The 22531-nt window shown below is 41.1% G+C and overlaps 1 long non-coding RNA gene across 1 annotated transcript; it reads left to right on the top strand.

Annotated features, from left to right (window-relative positions):
* Positions 1–173: 173 nt before the first annotated feature.
* On the top strand, positions 174–18202 carry LOC115519408. The gene is made up of 3 exons (XR_003970493.1): positions 174–369; positions 3508–3715; positions 17602–18202. It is a non-coding gene; the product is annotated as an uncharacterized LOC115519408 (long non-coding RNA).
* The last annotated feature ends 4329 nt before the right edge of the window (positions 18203–22531 follow it).

Here is a 22531-nt window from a genome sequence, read left to right as displayed (position 1 = left end):
AGTAACCATCTGTCATCATATAGAGTTATTACAATATCATTGACTACATCCCCTATGCTATATTTTTTTATCTTATTTATTTTATAACTGGAATTTTGTCTTTCTTTCTTTCTTTCTTTCTTTCTTTCTTTCTTTCTTTTTTAGAAAGGCAGACTGCCACGTGCAGCGCCTCATTTGGATGTGTCTGGAGTCTTGGAAGCTTGACTACCCTACGTTCTCCTGCAAATGGACCTTGAGAGCTTGTTTGGAGGTTCTAGCAGGGGAGCATAGCTACTCGTATACCCTTGACCGAAGAACCGTCCTCCTCTATCAGGGAATGTCGTCCTCTTCGACCAAGCGCGCAGCTTCGGGAGGGACGCACATGGAGCGGTGAGGGAGGAAGGGGACACCCGCCTAGCCAGCCAGATCAGCCGAATCAACCCTGGAGATCAATGGGGTGACAGATGTGGCAGCCAGATTGCCCTCACATCCTATTAATCCCCCTATTTTGCCTATGTCACCACCCCAGTCTTCTCTGGCAACCACCAGTTTGTTCTCAGTTTATGAGTCTATACTCCAGTTCTATTTTCTTGTTGTTACTGTTTGTTTGTTCTTTTTTTTTTTTTTTTTTGAGACTTCATACATAAATGAAGTCATATAGTGTTCATCTTTCTCTATCTGACATATTCACTTAGCATATACTTTCTAGGTCTATCCATATCATCATGAATGACAAGATTTCATTCTTTTTTATGACTGAGTAATATTACATTTTGTGTGTGTGTGTGTGTGTGTGTGTAACCTCTTCTTTATCCATTCATCTATCAATGGACACTTAGGTTGTTTTTATATCTTGGCTATTATAAGGGGGTATTCTGGGCTAAATTTCACACCATCCCCACCTCAAATTCATATCTTGAAGTCCTAAGCTCCAGTACCTCAGGAAGTGACTGTATTTGGAGATAGGTCTTTATCTAAAAACTTTTTAAAAATTTATTCATTTTGAAAGAGAGGGAGAGCAAGTGGGGGAGTGGCAGAGAGAGAGGGAGACAGAATCCCAAGCAAACCTCATGTTGTCAGCACAGAGCCCAATGTGGGGCTTAAGCTCATACACTGTGAGATCACAACGTGAGTCAAAATCAAGAGTCGGATGCTTAATGGACTGAGCCACCCAGGTGTCCCTGGAGATAGGTTTTTAAAGAGCTAATTAAGGTTAAATGAAATCCTTAGGTTGGGCCCCAATCCACTCAGGCTGGTGTACTTATAAAAAGAGGAAATTCGGACACAGGCACGTATGGAGGAAGACCAGGTGAAGACACAGGCAAGGAACTAGGTCTTGAGAAGAATCCAGCCATGCTGACATTCTCTAGCCTCTGGAATTGTGGAAAACAACCGCCGTAGTTTAAGCCACCCAGTCATCGGTACTTTTTAATGGGAGCCCTAGCAAACGCATGCAGGAAGAGGACTGGGAAAGTGCTAAGGGTGCTTATAGGTCAATGAATTTGACAAAAGTAGGGTGAATGGACTGTGTGCTGATGAGAGCTGCCAGAAAGGGTGCTCTCTTGGACATCTCTGACAAGATCCTCTTATGCTGTGTTTTGGGCTAACTAATTCTGTAGGGGCCTGTATGTGGGAATAAAGAGTGAGGTGAAATGAAGGAAAAGCCACTGACATGTCTTGGGAGGCATAGGTGTGTTTGTGTGTGTGTGCGTGTGTGTGTGAGAAATATGTTGACCTTATGTTACTTTAAGTTAAGTACCTTTTCATCCTGTTTAACGTTTTATTTGATTAAGTCAGAAAGTTCGGGTTGAAAAGAAAAAAAACATACTCTCAGGTTTTTGTAGTTAATAGAAAGGAGTATTTTTGTCTTATTTACAAGGGAATATAATTTTAATACTTAGGTGACAGAGAAAACGGATGAAGGCATCGTTGGTTCACAGTAAATGACAACTAGCTTTTTTTTTCTTCTTATGATCAGATACACATACGTATTCCAAACAAAATTGTGTGTGAAAGGAGGGTGCATAAGAATAATTAAGAAAGAACAGAATACATAACAGATTGCCTTTACATAGTTCCAATTATCTCAAGATTGTCAGACTCTTTATAACTTGTAGTGTTTATACCACACCCCAGTTTGGTTGCAAAGTGGCCCTGCCCTCCACTATCAGATGGTGGATCTGAAAGACGGAGGTCAGATGGGTTGGACTAGGAAGCAAGAGGGAGGCTGTCATTAGGAAGAAAATACATAACTACAAACTCCCAAGAGCACTGTAACCTCACGTTTGAGCTGGAAGGTTATTATCCATCTGGCTGTGTGCTCTGGGAATGAACTGAGAAGGACAGATTCATTTCCCCAATTAAGTGAACACCAACAAAGAGGCAGGGCACTAATATTCTAAAAAAAAAAAAAAAAAAGTGATCTCTTGAGCATGTGGACTATTTCCAATATGGACAGGTGTTTTGATAATAATACATCAAGTTGAAGTAGGGGGGCAGATGGTAAGGATAAGGCATCATTATTTCAAAAACTGAATGGCAAATAAAGTGTTATTTTAGTCAGTTGGGCTGCTATAACAAGATGCCATAGACTGGGTAGCTTAAACAACAAACATTCATTTCTCATTGTTTTAGAGACTGGAAGTCCAAGACCAAGGTACCAGTATGGTCATATTCTGGTGAAGCCCTTCTTCCTGGTTTACAGACAGCCATGTTCTCATTGTATCCTCATATGGCAGGCAAATGGGAAGAGCTAATTCCATTTAGGAGGGCTCCATCCTCATGACTTAATTAACCCCACAGACCTCATCTCTAAATACCATCACCTTGGGGATTTGGGTTTGGGCATATGAATTTTGGGGGACACAAACATTCAGTCCAAAGCAAGTCTTCACTAACTGAGGCACCTGATAAAGTGTATATATCCTATTGGGTTGCATGGGTGGCTGAGTTGGTTAAGCGACGAACTCTTGATTTTGGCCCAGGTCATGATCTCATGGTTTCTCAGATGGAGCCCCGTGTTGGGGTCTGTGCTGACAGTGCAGAGCTTGCTTGGGATTCTCTCTCTCCCTCTCTCTCTGCCCCTCCCCCTGCTTGCGCTCTCTCTCTCTCTCTCTCTCAAAAATAAATAAGTAAACATTTATAAAAAGGGTATATCCTGTCAACCATCTACTCTATGGAAATCTATAGATCCCTTAATCTTCTCAGTATCTGCAGTCATTCATGAGTATTGACTATTGACTGTCCCTCCCTCCTCTGTGTGGGGGAGAGCACTATTTAAAGATGCAAATGACAGAATTCTGATCCTTTAAGCACTTTAATTTGGGGAAAGAGCATACTCACCCAAGAAAAGCATTCCATTCTCTTTCCGGATCCTCTCCTTTCTTCCTCCTCCTCTTCCAACTTCATCTCCACCTTTTCCTTTGAAGCGATCAAGGATTATAAGATGCATTTAGCTTAATCATCCAGACTTAACATTATTCATCTAGTTAACATAGATTGGTTAGAAGTTGTGTTTTTTCTTTCTAGGCCATTTCCAATAACACAACCTATTGCACCATATTGACTGACAAACCCAGCATGACGAGAGAAACCTGAGACTCACTCTTGATTTGCACTGACATCAGTCAAGAGTCTTAATTTTGTGTTCATGACTTGCTTTGGAATTGCTTTTGAGCCCTGCGCTCATTTCCAGCTCTTCCTAGAAGCCAGTTATTTTACAAGAATGTAATTGCAGGTAAGTAGCTGCAAGAAAAGAACATTTTGGAAGGACTAGGTATACATAAATACCTGAAAGAAGCAGGTAGATGAGGGGAAATGTAGCTGCTATATTTGTCCAGAGGTATGTGTAGGCAAACATCTAGACATTTTATTACTCTGATTGTCTTAATTACTGGAGAGAGACAACTACTTATTTTCTTAGAGGGAATGTGAGCTGGTGGCACATTATTTATCTAAGAACACAGTTCCTTCTGGTGAGTATGGGATGAGCTGCCTGCCATTGGCCTTTCTTGGGCACTGGAAGGCACACATGATAATAATTTTAGAGCTTGTTTCTGAGAATAGAGGTCCTGATCAGTATGTTTTCGAGCATCAGGAAAAAGGATGAGAAGTTAGTGTTTATTGAACTTTCATATCCAGACCCTTTGTAAGGTTTTTTTCACATAGGTTATGGAAACTTCATAATAATACCTCCCAAAATACACACGTTTAGATTCAATCTTACTTTGCTTTTATGTAAGTCAAAAATAGTTGGCTACTGGCAATTTTACATGCTTCACCCTAATATCATTTCATTTTTAATGATGAAAACACATCAACATACACTTGTTCTGTTTCCTGTCTGCTACACCAGCCCTCTACCCAAGCTTACCGCTTTGTAGCATAAAGCAATTGTTCTCAAACTTTAAAGGGCAGGGTTCGCCAGGAAACATATTACTGATCCTCAACCTCAGAGTCTCTTGTTCAGTAGGTCTGGGGAAGGACCAGAGATTTTGAATTTCTAATACATACCCAGATGCTGCCCCCCACTGCGGGTCCAAGATCACACCTTGGGACCCACTGGTATAGAGGGACAATATCCCAAGGATGCACCTTTAAGACTTACTTCCCTCCCACTTTGCGTTCCAAAACAACATTAAAAAATTCATATTTCCTTTAAAAATGTAGTCCAGGGGCACCTGGGTGGCTCAGTTGGTTGAAAATATATAAGTAAACACCTAGGTCATGATCTTGTGGTTCATGAGTTCGAGCCCCGCATCGGGCTCCCTTTTGTCAGTACAGAGCCCACTTCATATCCTCTGTCTCCCTCTCTTTCTGCCCCTCCCCTGCTTGTGTTCTCAATCAAAATAAATAAATGAATTTAAAAAAAAAAAGGTTGGTGGGTGTGTGAGATAATGCAATGGAGATTCACACATCCTGTTTGAGGTTGTACTAGAAGGTCTCTCCTCGAGTCCTTCCTCCTCCTGACATTCTGTGAGCCAACTCTTGAGCTGTGAATGATTCTCTCCACTTTATAGACAAGGGAAGAGATTTAGAGGAGGAAAATGACTTTCCCATGGCCGAACCCAGTTAGGGAATGTTAAAAGATAAACTGAGGCATATTACATATTTTAAGAGTTTATTTGAGAAAAGATCGATTCCAATCTGGCAGCCGCACGTTGGAAGTGGTTAGGAGTGTGGTGCCAACAGGAGCAAAGGGAGAGACTTTTATAGAGAAAGTGTGGAAACAAAGAAAGGAAATTATTTGACTGGCTGGAGCTTGAAGGCTTGCTGGCTGTTGGCAACTGGTTGTTCTTAGATTTTGATTTCATAATCTTGAGGCATTTACAGGCTCCGATTTTGGGTTGCTTACATAGGCCACTATGGCTCAATTAATTTAACAGGGGTTAGGGTGAACCTCAGAGTGGTGCCAGATGGGGAACGGAGCATGGGAGATGGGGACACATCATATATTTTGGTCTAGTGCAGAGGAGGAAGTCCTATTCGAATTTCCTCTCACTTTCATCTATATTCAAACATACACATTAGGAGCAAATATAAAACTCCACATTAATCTTGATTCATCAAAAAACTCTAAAATCTTGGTGCGAACAATCCAGGTAGCCATCAGACACTTGCTATTTGCTACTAAACCCTTGGGTATTCAGAAACACCACTGGTTTTGTTCAGACAAAAGGGCATCTTCCTTACTGTGTGCTTTTCTGGACTTTCCCAAGGACTCGAGAAGTCCGTTTTTCTTTGTTTCCCTGTGTCCTTGGACTTATCTCTTCTACTCTTTCTTTATCTAGCCCATTTTCTTTGTTCCAGCCTTTATCACACAAGCTTCTTTTTCTACCTGATTTGCTTTAATCCACCCAGCTCCTTTCTCTGTGTGTTTTCCATTTCAATGAATAAGAAATGCTTTCTTCACTCATCAGAACTTTCCCTGAGGGTTTTTAGTAGGCTTTGCCCTCAATGAGAAGGGGTGTAACTGGTTTTGCTCATCCTGAAGAACTCCGGGAAATGGCAAAGAGATATCAATACTATTTAGCATTTACAAAGGACAAAGCAGTCGGAGAAATTTATTAGTAGGCAATTACTTATTTTTTAAAACTTAGACTGATCTCAAAGATCCTTTTTCCTGGAAGAACTGACCTGTACATCCTGGACAAGTAACAGCACGTCTGTGAACTCTGAACTCTGGTTTCCTTACCTGTGAAAAAAGGTGATGATGATATCTCCTCGCAGAGTTGTTATGAGGATAGAGTGAAAAGTATGCCTCGATTGCCTGTTATTATGATCCCCCAAGCTCCCCGCTTCATTCGTTCATTGACTCACTTAAGGATGTGTTAGTCACTGTAAACACAATAGTGAACAACACTGGTCTTCGACCTCATGGAACATATAGAAGAGATAGACCACAACAAATAATCGTAACAATCACAAACTGTAATAGGGATGGCAAAGGAAAATATACAGTGCAACAAATTTAGTGAAGGAAAACTATATCGTGTCACGGAAGTGTGTAACAGGGGATCTGACCTAGCCTGTCCAAGTGGGTGATCCAGCTTCTCCACTGAAGTGACATTTACGCTGAGGTCCCAAAGATGAATGTGGGATTGACTAGACAGTAAATGGGGAAGAGAGAGTTCCACACAGAGGGATTCGCAAGTGCAAAGGCATACAAGCTTCAGGAAAGAACTTGACATGGGTAGGGAATTCATGAGAGGCCCTTAAGTTTGTAGGTTTTTAGAAAGCAGGGAAAGAGGACCGTGAGGAAACATTGCAGAAGCACGTGGGAGCAGCATCACCCAGGGTCTTGTGGGCCACCTTAAAGACGTCGTCCTTTCCTCCAAAAGCATTTGGAAGGCTTTGGAAGGCTTTAAGCTGGAAACAATATATATTTGACTCTCGAACAACCTGGGTTTGAACTGCTCAGGTCCACTTATACACAGAGTTTTTCCAACAAATCCAGTACAGTGCTGTAAATTTATTTTCTCTTCCTCACGATTTTCTTAATAACATTTTACTTTCTCTAGCTTGCTTTATTATAAGTATACAGTATATAATACATGTAACCCACACAATATGTGTTAACTGGCTGTTTATGTTATCGGTGAGGTCAACAGTAGGATATTACTAGTTAAGTTTTGGAGGAGTCAAAGTTAAGTTGCAGATTTTCGACTGCATAGTGGTTACTGCCACTAACCGCTGCATTTTTCAAGGGTCAAACGTAGTAGGTTTTCCTTTCGAATCTGTTGGGCTAGAATAGATTGGAGTAATGCAAGAATGGAAGAGAGATCTGTTAGGAGGCTCCCAGAGTTGTCTAAATAAGATACAGTGGCTTAGATTACAGAGCTGGGAAGGAGGGGAGGGATGGAGCTTTAAGATATTTCACAGATATAGTTGTTGGGTTTTTGTGAATCATTGAATAGGAGTAAGATGTGAAGATGAGGATGATTAATGTGATTTCCAGGTTTCTGTTTAGAGTACCTGGTCATTCTAGTACCATTTACTCTTAGAAGGAACACATTTGAAGAGGCAGTTCATTTGTTCTGGTTTAGATATATTGACTTTGAGATGCTTATTGTAAAACATCCCCATAAAAGTGTCTGATGAGCAAACAGCCCCATACATAGATCTGAACAGGACAGAAAGTATGAGAGTTGATGTTTTTTTTTAGAGGATATTCAAAACGTGGGAGCGAATGAGATGTCTGGGGGAGAAGCACCAAGCCAAACCAACTAGACCAGAATGATTGTGTTTCTAGCCCATAGTTAACATGTCTGGGGATAGGGTGAACCTGGGGGTTGTGTGAGTGGCCAAAATGGAGGGGTGAATGTGTCTGTGTAGGAGTCACTTTTGCTTTAAAGATGTCATTTCTGGGCTCACCACAATCCTTTGGGTAGCTTATTTAGGGTAGGGTTCAAAACCTCAGCCTTGAAGGACCCAGACTTTGAGCTGTTAGTTTTCAGATAAGTTGGGGAGAGGGAAATATAATCCTTTCATACTCCCCTTCTCCATCATTATATATCAACACACAAATGTTTGCACATCTTGAACATAGCAAATTTAACATTCTATTTTAAAACAGGAGAAAGGTAGAGTTAAATGTAACCAATAATTGCTATTTAGATACAAAAAATTAAATAATTTTTTTGTCGTTTTGATTGCAATGGAAAAAAACGTATTGATTAGATAACCTTCCAGGTTTGCTCCTCACTGAACACATTTATGTACTGAGTGGAAAACTACTCTGATACCTCATGTGTATTTAATCATGATCTTCATGCTTTTTGCATTATTGTCTATGACTACAGATAATGAAGGACAATAATAAATGTAATAATCTACCAATCTACTCACCCACCTACCCATCCAACAAAGGCAATGTAATGTGGTAGTTAACAACATGGACCCTGGAACTAGTCTATCTGGTTTCAAAGCCCAGCTCTGCCCCTCACTGGCTATGTATGCTTGGGAAGTTCACTTAACCTCTCCACGCCTCAGTTCCCACATTTATAAAATGGGTGTCATAGTAATTTCTATCTCAGAGGAGTCCATGAGGATTAAATGAGTTCATATACATAAAGCACTTACAATAAAACCTCAATAATACTAAAAGCTTTTTATATTATTAGTATGTACAGTGACTCTGACATGGGCCATATGGGTTGTCCTCAAGGAGCTTATGGTCTGAAGGGGAGTTCAGACAAGGAGATACTAGAATGAGGATAGGACAAGCCTGACGAAGGTACAAAGGAGGGGAAGCAATGGGATTCAAGTCCCATCTGATTTGAGCCCTGAGGGATAATTTGGGGGCAAATAGTTTCCGAATTCCATAGTAACTTTTGGCATACAACTCATTCACAGTCACAAAAAACATATTTATCTTGTGCTTTGCAATTTTCAAAGTGATTATGCATACCCTAATTTATTTGATTCTTTTATCAGCCTTATGAGATCAATTTTGGAGCACTTTCTCTGAGTCACTTGTGGCGGGGGGGAGTCTTATAAAAACAAGACATATTTCATAATCTCAAAGGATAAAGTTTAGTGGATTTTTTTGGTCACAATTTTATATAAGAAGAAATTGAAGTTTGGAGGAATTAAAAAGGCTTTCCCAAAAGTCAAACAGCTGGTGCCACAAAAACGGAACGAACTCCGGCCTCTGGATTGTGTTAAGGTCTGGGTCCTTTTATCATATATATGGTGGTCCTGAAACAAGATAAAACCATCCGCTAACAAGCACAGAATGTCTGAGTTCCTTTCCTCAAAATAACATAAGGAAATTACATACTTTGGTTTTAGAATCCCCAACATACCATGATTATGTGGAAGAAGAAGAAACAGGGCTTTCTGAATGTGTTTTCTCTGGCTCTGCAATGCCACAATACATCACTCACATCCTGGTGGAGTAAACGAATCTCTCTGAGCCTCCTTATCCAGAGAGCTTCCTGGGCTAGAACGCCAAGGCATTTCATAGAAACAGAGAGAGAAAAGGTTGGAGTAAGTCAACTGTGGCACAGGTGGCTGAAGTCACTACTTAGGATTTGGAGCCAAGGGCAACTATCCAAAGCCAAAGGTGAGTGCAGGTGGCAGGCAGTTGGGGCAGGCTGGCGTTAGTCACGGGAGGGAGCAGCCTGGGCCTTGGAAAACCAGAAATCAACTTCCGGGAGAGAGATTAGCTCAAGGGCACCTAAAGTCAAAGAGTCAGAGTCAAATTAAGGCCACAGGGAGTCGGGAAATAAAAGGTGGGTGAGGGATCAGGAGGGGCAATGCAGAAGGACAGATCCGTATCAGGGACACTCTTGAATAGCCTTCCTGTTCCTACTTCTGAGGCTTTCTTCGGCAACGTTTCTGTGCCAGTCAGTCACAGCTGGTCTAGACTGCACTGACCAGAACCAGCAACGAGTCTAGAAGCTGCAGGGAGGCAGGCCAGCGTGAGGGCCAGCTGGGCTCCTGGTGAGTCACTTGCAGACGGAGGCCCTTCAGCCATGGCAGCCTCAGAAGGACGCGTATACCATTGAAGATTTGTACTTGGCCAAAACATCACGTTCAAAGCAAAAGACTTTTAAAACTGTTTATGTTCCTGAAAGTGGCATGGCAGATGAACACTAAGTGACTTTCAGCGAGGGGAGGGGAAAATGAAGCAAAGCAAATATCCTTTTCAGTGAGCCAGAAACATTCACCGCACTGTCTTTGAAAAGCGCGTAGGTCTGAAAATAAAGGGCCGAAAGCTTCCAGAAGCTTTTGTAAAACTCAAATATTTGGATTTCTATACCACTCCCTCAACTGGAAGCCAGTTTGAGATGTTAGAATAAGAGTAAATTTGCGCTTGTTACCCTGAATTATGAAAGCTTCAAAGATGATAGAAACCCTCACATGGTGCTTAAGACGTGCCAGCTACTCTTGCGAGCACCATATATGTGCTCATCTAATCCTTTCAGCAACGCTCGCAGTGCTGTTATTATCACTATATTACCACTGAGGTGACTGAGACAGAGTGAAGTAAAGTGACATGCTCCAGGCCACACAGTCTGAAAATCCTAGAATCCTGCAAAAGACAGAAGTGGTATGTGCATTTCTTTTTCTGCAGTCATGGATCCAGGAGCATTTGGGGGGAATCATAGCTCCTAATTTGTGCTTCTATGTAACTAAGAGTCTGTATCTCCATCCGGTAGTTAGCCTAAAATATGGGCGTACTTCGTGGCTAAAAAACATGATTACTGTGCTGAGCAGTGAAATGTGTAAAACCTTCCAGGCTTTAGTGTCATAAAGGCAGGCATATATGTGTCAGACAGAATAACCCCTGCTGTTATTTTGCGCCGTACTTTCTTCCCACACTGTTACTGGGTTGGAGTCGGGGTTAAGAACAGAGGTTAGAGTCAGACTGCTGGGATTAATTCCTAGCCAAATTTACTTGTTATGCAACTTGGAAAGTTATTCGTCCTACATGGGATTTATGTTTCCTTTTCTCCACAGCGGGGGTAATAATTGTCCCCACTTTCTAGTCTTGTTGGGGAACTTAAATATGGTGCACGCTAAATGCTTTGCCTAGGGCCTTGCACTTAGTATGTGTTCAATACCTGCTAGTTATTACAGTGGTTTTTGTTGCCCTGAAGATGAAACCAGAAGAAATCAGGGGGAAAGGATCTTTAAAGTTCTTTATATCTCTGGTTCTCTTCCCTCCGACTTTCAAAATTTCCACTGGGGTGCCTGGGTGGCTCAGTCCATTAAACGTCCGGCTCTCCATTTCGGCTCAGGCCACGATCTTACAGTTTGTGAGTTCGAGTTCAGCGCTGGACTCTGTGCTGATGGTGCGGAGCCTGTTTGGCTCCCTCTCCCTCTGCCCCTCCCCCACTTGTTCTCTCTCTCTCTCTCCCTCTCCCTCTGCCCCTCCCCCACTTGTTCTCTCTCTCTCTCTCTCTCTCTCTCTCAAAATAAATAGGTAAACATGAAAAAAAAATCCACTAAAGACGCAGCTAGCACTTAGACACTATTAGGATGGGAAAGACCAGTTTAACCTTTCTCTCTTGCTTCATTTGTTTAAATGAGCAGTTTCTTACTGGATTAATGGGCCCACTGACCTTGGGGAGGACAGGAGAGTTGATGAACAGAAGGGACAGGAAAAGGTGCGGTGATTCATGCAATTGAGAGAAGACATTTGGAGGGAGGCTGACCAGGAAAAGAGTAAGGAAGTAGGGACGGTAAGGACTTGCTTTAGAAGCTTAGAGTGGTGTGGGGATAGAATGGGATAATATACGTTATCATCATTCCCAAGTTCACCATGGCCACCTTACCACCTCCCTGATTCCTAGAGACATCCCATAGTGATGTAAAATTCAGTAAACAGTTTGTTAAAAAAAAAATTAAGATAATGTACCATTTTAAGCATCAGTTTGAAAACAATGAAAAAATGTGATGGCAGCAAATACTGGTAAAGAAGTAATGCAACCTATTCTCATATGTTATCGATTGGAGTGATAATTAGTATAGCTGATAAGAAAGATCATTTGTTAGTACCTATTAAAACTCAACATACACATTCCCTGTGCCACCCAGATTTTACTGCTGATTGTCTACCCTGGAGAGGCATTTGTACACGTACAGAAGGAGGACATATAAGAATGTTCATAACAGTGAAAAAATTGGGAAACAACCTAAATTTCCATTGAAATAGAAATGTTGAAATTAATTGTGGAACTTTCATACTATGGAATTCTGAGGAATTAAAAGGGATGAGTCAGTGATATTTGTGGCAACATGTTCAGATGTCTAAGCCCATTTGTTGAGTGAATGACCCAAGTTGCTGAATGGTGTAGAGGGGGATGCCATTTATTAAAAAACAAAGGAAAACACTTTTAACATCCTTAGTGGTAATGTTGCCTCATTGTGATTTAATTTGCTTTTTTCTGATAATTGGTAATGATGAACATCTGTCATTAGGCCATTGGACTATCTTCTTTTATGCAGAATGATCAAGTCTTTTGCTCATTCTTAGTTGGGTTGTCTTTTTTTCTTTAGAAAGAAATAAAAAAATTTTTTTTTTTTAATTTTTTTATTTTGAGAGAAGGAGATAGAGAGTGAGCAGGGGAGGGCCAGAGAGAGAGGGAGACAGAGAATCTCAAGCAGGCTCCACACTGTCAGTGCAGAGCCCAACATGGGGCTCAAACGCATCAATGGTGAAATAATGACCTGAGCCGAAATCAAGAGTCGGACACTTAACTGACTGAGCCACCCAGTTGCCCCTTTTTGTAAAAGTTTTTGACGGTTGAATTGATTTGTAGTTCTTTCTCCAGCAAGTCTTTTGTCAATAACAGAATCTTCTCTCAGTCTATGAAAACTGTTCACTCTTAATGTTAGCAAGAATGTAAATTAACTGGAACTCTTACATGTTGCTAGTAGGATTATAAATTGGTACAGAACTTTGGAAAACTGTTTTGGCAATATTCATAAAGCAAACCATGTATATCTTATAATTCGGCAGTTCTACTCCTGGGTGTATGAGTGGAAGACAAATGAGATTCACTAAAGACATGTATAAGAACACTTATAATGCTTCAAAAGCTCCAAAACTGGAATCAGCTCAAATGTCCAACAGTAACATAATGGATAATAGAATGTGGTATATTTGTACAATGAAATATTACATAGCAATGATAAAGAACAAACAAGTATCATATACAAAATATGGATGGTCTCATGGCTATATTAAGTGAAAGAAAGTAAACACAAAAGAGTACAATTGTATGATTTCATTTTTATGCATTTCAGAACCAGGCCACACTAATCTATGATGATAGAAGTCAGACTAGTGGTTACTTTTTTTTTTTTTTTTAATGTTTATTTATTTCTAAGAGGGAGAACATAAATGAGGGAGGGGGAGAGAGAGAGAGAGAGAGAGAGAGAGAGAGAGAGACTGAGAATCTCAAGCAGGCTCCACACTGTCAGTGCAGAGCCCTATGCAGGGATCGAATTCACAACTGTGAGATCATGACCTGAGCCGAAGTCAGACACTGAACCGACTGAGCCACTCAGGTGCCCCAACTAGTGGTTACTTTTGAAGAGTTATTGGTTATGAGGAGATAAAGGCACATTTTGGAGATCCAGAAATATTCTGATGTGGGCACATGCATATGTATATAAGTAATGTAAAAAGCTTTTAGGTTGTATACTAAAGATTTATGCAGTGTGCTTTGTAGAATTTATACTTCATAAAAAAGTTTTTAAACTTCTAGAAAAACCTCATGAAATACTATTATTATCCACATTATACAGATGAGAAAACCGAGACAGAGGTTGGGTAATGTCCCAAGTTTACCCAGATGGTATTGGAGGTAGGTTTCCAACCCAGACTGACCAGAGGAGCAGTGTGCTGTGTCAATCATCAACTGCCACAATAACCCTGCATAAACAACCACATGGCCTCAGTGGCTTATCACAAGGAGCATTTGGTTACCTTACAAGTTTACGGGACTCAGCCGATCTGGCACCCTCATGTCAGGGAATTGTTTGGCTTCAGCTGATTTATGATGGCCTCGGTGGGACCACTGAGATAGCACTGCTCCTATTTAGAAAACATGTGGTCTCAGGCCATGACAGATGAATAAGAACAGGCAAGCACAGTCGAGGAAGTACTTTTCAAGTCTGTTTGTGTCATCTCCTTGGCCAACACAAGACACATGTGTCTGAGAGCAGCATGAGGACAGGTGGGAACTGTGGAATTACATGGTAGGGACAGAGACCTAGGGATTGGTAAAGATTTGGGAGCCATTATTATAATTAATTTATCACAGGCATGAGTTAATCACAAGTTGGAGTTTGGCAGACTTGGCCCAGGGTCCAGCCAAGCCTTACTACTAAGTGATTTTTGTAACAATTACTTACCTTTTTGCTTCATGATTTCTTCATCTGTAAAATGACTGTCATGACCATAACAACAATAATAATGCCAACAACATGAGATAGTCGCTGAGGATCAACTGAGCTAATGTATATAAAATAGCTCCTGTGCCTGACCCAGAGTAGATGATCAGTAAATGGTAGTTATTTTGGAACAGATTATGTCCCAGGTGGATGAACGGGAACAAGCCAAGTGTGTGGAATAGGGCCATAGCATGGTGGGACGTTTGGTGTGCCTCTTTTGCTCTCCACTGGAGTTTATGGGCAAACCGACTTCCGAGTTCTGATGTTACACACCCTAACAGTGCAGACCAGGTAGCCAAAAGCAGCCCCTTTCCAGTTCCTCAGGATGCACATGTGATGGATGGAGAGCACCTAGGCAGTACCCTTTCCTCTCCACCTTTGGCCTCTCTTTATGAGGCTCGACTCTCCCAATCTTCTGGAAACCTACACCTCTCTTTGGGTTTAGGTCAGTCTGGCCTCTCATCTGTGGGTCAGAGAATGAGGGAAATTAATAATTCAGGAAATCTCTATTGCCCAGCTCACCACTTTAAGAAATGACTGAAGGATTTTCTGAACCATCCAAAGTGTCCCACATCTTTTGCAACCAGTCTGTTTTATTGTTCATATTATAATTCTCTGAAAATCCATAATCACAAACACCAGTGATGAGGAGGTTCTTTAGGCCCAAGAGTTGATTCTGATCTTAGACAAAACCAACCTATGGTAACGGAAGTGAGAAATGTGGTTGCCTTCAGGTTGGGAGATGTTGACTTGGAAAGAACTTGAGGGAGCCTTCTGGGGTGTGGAAAGTTTTAATATATTAATTGGTATAGTGGTTGCACATGTAAAAATTCACTGAGTTGAATTCTTAAAATTTTGTCTATCTTTTTGTATACTGCATGTAAAATTGGGTACACTGCATGTAAAATATACTTTAAATCTAAAACAAAGAAAAAACCGAAACCCAAATAGTAATAAGAAAATAATACATAGCAACAAAATAATAAAATAATAACAGGTAATGAAAATTATACACCAACCTGGACTAATAAAAATCAAACTTCTAACAAGTTCCCTATGGAGGGGATAGAAAGAGGAAAGAGGACAGAATGTGGTTAGTGGTTAAAAGGAGTCTTACCTTCCTAAACTTCCTTGTAGTTTATACTTATTTTCTACCCCCAAGAGAGAAAATACTATGTAACATATATCAAACATGTAGACTTTGTGCTGCACACAGGCACTGAGGATTTCCTGATCTTTTCTTCTGTCAAATGCTCAATCACCCTACTGACAATCGCTGACAAGATTTTGTACCCATAAACACACTCACTCCTTCACGTGTGGTCTATCCCTTAGGCATTTTTCTCAAAACTCCACTCATTGTACTGATTTTGACTTGGTCATGATACAGATATAGGTTCCAAATACAGGCAGGGCATATCTTCAGTAGAACATGTTACTTAAATCTGCCATAGGAGCAACTCTATATCCAGTTCCCCTTCAACACTGGAGGGACACAGAACACAGTGATCTCCTCTGCCCTGACCTTCCATTTATACAGTAGCTATTCAGCAAGAAGGAATTGATTGAAAGAAAACAACTCTTTCAGCATTTCTTTTTGTCAAAGTTAAAATTTAAGAACAATTATTTTATAAGAAATCAAACCAGCATATGTACATTTCATGAACGACTGCTTTTTAGTAAAATAAATGCCAAGAAGACATGGAGATAATGGAACATATATTCATAGTTTTGCATTCGTTAGTTATGGTTTATATTTGAGAGTTGGCTATGAGTTCTATAAGCCATCTTGAGTTTTGAATTGGAGAATTAGGGTGAGTGTGGAGAACAATGCTAGATGCCTTTTGTCTTTTCTTCCCCCAGTGTCTGGAGTTTCAATAAAATAAGTTGTATATATTTTAAATCTGAAATAGTCTGTCTTACATCAGGATGGACATCAGACATTCTACTCTGAGTTTGGGTCAGAAAATGTCATCGTGATGGGCATGGAAATAACTAAATTAACTAGATTTTTCCAGATTACCTCTTCTCTGTGCATAAGACAATGTGCGTTAGTGCTCAGACACTTGCTGTATGAGCTATAGTACTACCATAGACAGAGGTCAGGGCTCTCAGCCTATACATGCACGTGGTGGAATGGGTCAGGTTGCCAGCCTGAGCTCCGATGGCCACTAAGGAGGAATGACTGGTTCTTAATTGCACAAGGCCTCTCATGTTCTTTATTCTTCTTTCCCTATCTTTTGCTTCCTCTCTTTACCTTTTCCTGTTTGTTTGTTTGTTTGTTTGTTTTTTCCTAAATAGACTTTATTGTTCAGAGCCATTTTAAGTTCACAGCAAAATTGAACAGAAGGTGCAGAGAGTTTCCACATATCCCTTAGCCCCCATCCCCCCCGCCAGCTTAGTCTCCCCCATTATCAACATCCCCTACCAGAGTGGTGCATTTGTTACAATTGATGAAGCCACATTGTCACATTATTAGTATTCAAAGTCCATAGATTACATTAGGGTTCCCATGGTGGTGTACATTCTATGGCCTGTTTCCACTTAAAAGATCTTCTGGTGCTTTATGCCTTATACCTAATGGCTAAAAAGTTAGAAGATCCTGGTCTTCGACTATGCCAGGCATACTGGAACCAGACACCTTCTTAGAAGGCCATGATGCTTGCGTATGATCCCATTCTGATCTTCTTGGAGGGGTCCCCATGGGAAATACTTGCATTTTGCCACTGCTTTCCCCTGAGTACACCCTAGATCTTGAAGCCTTTCAGAATCTCATTCACTTATTCCTCAAATGTTTAATGGTAATTGGGGGCTGAGGATATAATGGGAAAAAGAAAAACAGAGTACTTGGCCAAATGGAGATCACATTCTAACATGTAGCCAAATAAACAAGCAAATACCCTGCAGAGTGATCAGTTTTAGAGCGTCCTAATTGGTCCCTCCTGGTCTGACACATAACTGCCAAATGAATAAAACACAAGTTCTCCATCAATGAAATGTACAGCCCCAGATTCCTATGTTGCTTGGCAATTCCCTACAGAATGGATATTGAGATTTTACTTATGTACTGAAATGACTGTAGAGCTCTACAGTTAAACTGGAAGCCAGTGGGATATGGGTGTAAGTCTTTTGCAGACCATCAAAGTAAGGAGGAAGATAAAAATGATGCATTTTTCACATAATGTGACTCATTTGTGTCTCTTTCATTTTCAGGGTGAAATGGTTGATCAAATATAAGAGCTATACAAACTTCTGGGCTCTCAGAGGAATTGAAATTCTCAAAAGCGCTATTCAAGTTACATTTACTTCTGTCTAAATTATAGTTTGGCTGCTTCCAGGCTGCTTCCAATGATCACTCTTGAAGTTTTGACTGTAAGAGGTAGTCCTTTCTGCTTTCTGCAGCCCATCTTTTTTCATTGGACCAGCTGGAGCTCATCTTTTTGAGCCAAACATCTTTTAATGGTTTATGACGGGATCACTGGTCATTCTTATATATTCTTTTTGAATCTGAGCACTACCATGGACTCTGGCAGCCCTTTTTCTCAGGACTGGGCTAGAGAATGCTCTTTTTCTTACGGGCTGATGTGCATATAGAGGTGATGTAGGGAGGATGGGAAAAATACCAAAGGATTTGCACTGGGATACAGGAATGGCTGTTTTGTTTTTGCCTTTCCTGGTTTCAGCTGGACAGCCAAGACCAGGATGTTTATGTCTCATTGTTGGAAGGACACATGCATGTTGAAAGAAATGTCTGTGTGTGTGTGTGTGTGTGTGTGTGTGTGTGTGTGTTGGGGCGTAGGGTTGGAAAGAGTTTTTAAAAGGGAAATTAGAAAAAGTCCTTCAGAATAGTGACATTCTGGGGCACCTGGGTGGCTCAGTTGGTTAAGCATCCAACTTCGGATCGGGTCATGATCTCATGGTTCATGGGTTCGAGCCCTGCATCGGGCTCTGTGCTGACAGCTCAAAGCCTGGAGCCTACTTCGAACTCCGTGTCTTCCTCTCTCTCTGCACCTCTCCTGCTCATGATCTGTCTCTCAAAAATAAATAGATGTTAAAAAAAAATTAAAGAGAAGAATAGTGACATTCTAATCCAAACCATGTAAAGGTCTTTTTAATTATAAGAGGGTCTCCCCAAGGACACATGCACTGAAGGAGGGTCCCAGAAAAATATAGTGGCCTGTGTGAGGCCCATTTTGACTGTGAAGCTACACTGGTTAAGTGCGTAGTCAGCTGGAATGATCAACATAGCATAGCAGGGGCTGGTCAGCAAGATTAGCTTTGACAGTGAGAATGGCCCAGACTGATGTCAAGCATTCCTTGGGTAGAGAGGAATCCCTCAGTTGAGACCCTTAGCTTATGTGACTCAAGTACAATATCATGCACAGCTCAGGTTGTACATTAATGTTTTTAGTTTCCTGCAACGGAACTTCTTTCTAACAAAATCTCCCAAGTGGTGGCAATTTAAGCTGAGTAAACTCTAGGTAGACCATCAAAGTAAGGTGTGTTTTTCCTTCCTATTTTCTTCTTGATTTTGCATTTACATTTTGGAGTCAAGCATAATATCAAAGCATCAGGGAGCAGTTCTAATGCTCCCTTACTCCAACCGCAGAGTTGGAGTATTCTAGCCCATTGCCACCACATCTGTGTGGCTCTTGGCTGTGCACCATGTCACCCTGTCAGGGGGGCATGCAGGGCCTCTTGCTGGAGACTCATCCGCTTCCACATCACTCACAAGCATTGAGTGCTTGCGATCCTCATGCTATGCTGGGGTAGCTCCTCCTCTGGGAAACAAGACACCTGCTCTTCTGCTCTCAGAATCCCAAACAGACTTAGTGTTTTTATATTGTCCTCTCACCACCCGGCTTTAGGTTGTGGGAAAGGGCCGGATATGCAGCCTTTTCTCAGAGGCACTGAACAGCGTGGAAGCATCTTACTTTTTCTTCTTCTCTTGTACCTTCTTCACTCTGTAGGATTTTATCTCTCATTGGGATGGGGTAGAAGCTGGGATGGATGACTTACCCTCATAAAAAGAATCATTCGCACACATATTTTCATTAAGAGCTAAAAATATCATGCCAATATCATGCCCTATTATTCAGTTGCTTGATTTTTTTTCCTTATACTATTGTCTCTGTTGTATCAAACATGCTTTTTTTTCTTTTGAAATTCAGAAGTCAAGAATTGAGTGTTTTGGTTTGTTGAATCATCTTCCACACAAAAGCTTAGAATGCTCCAGTTACTGCCTGATAGGCACTAATAGACATTGCTGGGAATGAACAATACATCCGTGAATGTACCAAATGCAATCATGCTACACAGGCTTGTGTGTGTGTGGACATGCACACCTAAATACCGTAGTAAGTGATCCCAAGTCAGTGCTCAGCGAATTACCCTTTATATTCCCCAAACTCTAAGCTGAAGAGCCAACTCATCTATTACAAATTAGTAATGGCTGAATTTGTGCCATTAATTGCCTGGTCACCATCTTGGTGCTTGGATTGGCATGCAGTATTGCCAGTATGCCAGACTCTCAATTGTAAACAGATCTTAGAGGCCAGTCCGGCTGTGGCTCCAGTGTGAGTGCCCTCCACAGTGCTCTCCACTGGTGCCAGAAGACAACTGGCCATCTCTGTGGAACCAGTGTCAGGTGCTTTGGAGAAAACTGGTCATGCACACACAGGTAAGGAACCTCCTCCTGGTGCGATTTGCTTAAAATAGTTTTGTTATGTTTCCTGGTTCTAGAATAATATTTTCCCATTGCAAAAAACAATTTTTAAAAAGTATGAAAGGGGCGCCTGGGTGGCGCAGTCGGTTAAGCGTCCGACTTCAGCCAGGTCACGATCTCGTGGTCCGTGAGTTCGAGCCCCGCGTCAGGCTCTGGGCTGATGGCTCGGAGCCTGGAGCCTGTTTCCGATTCTGTGTCTCCCTCTCTCTCTGCCCCTCCCCCGTTCATGCTCTGTCTCTCTCTGTCCCAAAAATAAATAAACGTTGGAAAAAAAAAAAAAGTATGACATATAATCACATCGTCCATATACAACCCTGTTAATATTTTGTTGTAGATTTTTTGCCATGCATAACCTGGATGTATGCATGTTTAATATATTACATATGTATGTACATATTTCCATTACATAATGGAAATTTCCATATGTTTCATAATACATATTTCCATTAAACAAAATCTAATCATGTTCTGTGTATTGTCTGCAATCCCCATTTTCCCTTAAACTCTACATTGTGAACATCCTTACATGTCTGTACCTAAGGATCTATACCGTGTTTTTTTTTTTAAATGGGAATAACAAATAAACCAACCAATCTCCTTGGTGGACATTTAGGTTGTTTTCAGTTTTCACACCGAAAATGGTGCTGTTACAAATGTCCTCAAACATTCTAAAAGTGGAATTCCTGGGTCAAAGGAATGGACATTTAATATCACCAAACAGTCTCCGGATAGTTTGTATTAATTTTGACTTCAATCAACAAGTCCCAATGGCATGTTCCACACTGTGAAATCTGAAGGTCAAGCCAATCTGTCTAAATGTCAGCATAATCATTACCCGGTATGGTCATTTTCCCCAGCAGCCAGGCATTACAAGTTTACTAATAAGGACCTTACCAGGGATTAGAGTTTTCTCCAGGAGAACATGATTGAAATGCATCAATGATCAGGGTAAGTGGTTTCAAAATACTTACATAACAAGCCTGCATATGTTTGAGTGTATAAGAGTGTGTGTGTGTGTGTGTGTGTGTGCACGTGTGCACCCATGTGCTTAGGCACACACCTAAAGGGATCCCTACAGGGAGTGATTACAAGTATGAGTATAGTACATAGGTGTTCAAGACTTTTTAAAGACAATCTTAATTTTATTATTTCCTAATAAAATGATTTAATTCTTAATAGATGTATTTATCAAAGATGCATTATAGAATCTATTTATATAAGTGCATTTGCCAATTTACAAAGTCTTTGCCTTTTTAACTCAGGAAATACCATTACTGTGGTACAGCTACTGTCCTGAAAGAGTGAATAATGTCCCATCTCAGGAAGGTTGGGCATGCCCCCCTCCATGAAATGAAATCCCTAGTTCTGGGTCATCTGGCACTTTCTCAGTGGAAACAGCCTCCTGCAGCTGTTGCTTCCTCTCCCACTCTCTGTGTACAAGGATGTGGGCCATCCCGTGAGCCCTAGTCAAGGCTCCATCTTGTTCTGAGAGAGCCTTGCCCCATTTAGTCTCAGGTCAGTCTCTCTTTATTTCTCCCTTTTTAGGGTAAAGTGTGGGAGTAAGGAATTGGAAAATCCACCCTTATCCTGGAAGTTGAGTGGAGACTTGGGGATGTTTTTGTTTAAACTTCACTAATCTCTTCCAAACAGGTGGCCTTAGGCTTTCTCTCCCATATCCCTACCCCACCCTGTCCTGCTGCAGAGTGTGTTTATTGTCACAAATTGCCTGGCTTCTTTCTCCTCTTTCCTCCATTTAAAAAGATATTCATGTCCAAAAAAGAAAGAACCTAAGAAGCTCTTATTGTAAGCATGAAGGCTGTTGATAAGTCTTGAGATGTCTTCTTATTTGAGACAGACCTAGGAACAGTGCCAACATAACATGGCGGAGCTGTGCAGTAGTGAGAAAAATGAAATACGGAGACGGGGTTAGAATGATGGCAGCTGGGAGCTGGTGTGACTGAGGGGCTGCCGCACAAGTGGTTACGCCCAGGGAGGGAAGGGGAAAGATGACAGTGCCCGGTATTGATATGCAGGATAACGCATGATCCTTGGCAGGGCATAAGGAGTGCAATGAAGAAACAAAGTTCAAAGTCGTTCTCCAGAGACAAACTGAGAAATTCTCTTTGGCTATAATCATTTCCAGAAGTTTTAAGTATCTTTTAAAAAAAATTTCCCCTTTATTTTTTCAACCTACCTACAACAAACTAACACATGAAGGATAATTTCATTGTGTGCCTTAATTTCTAATTATGCCTGTGGTACTGAAGGGAATGCACGGGAACCCCAGTCTGGCTTTACTGCTGAATCAAGGGGCACATTTTCATTTTATCATCGATGAACTGACAATGGGCATATTCTGCTGTTCATTTGTCATAGGCTGCCTGTGTCAACGAAACGAGGGAAAATGGTGATGATTTA

This window comes from Lynx canadensis, chromosome B4, assembly GCF_007474595.2.
Source record: "Lynx canadensis isolate LIC74 chromosome B4, mLynCan4.pri.v2, whole genome shotgun sequence".
Classification (NCBI taxonomy): Eukaryota; Metazoa; Chordata; class Mammalia; order Carnivora; family Felidae; genus Lynx; species Lynx canadensis.
This window is presented reverse-complemented; position numbering and strand designations above follow the sequence as displayed.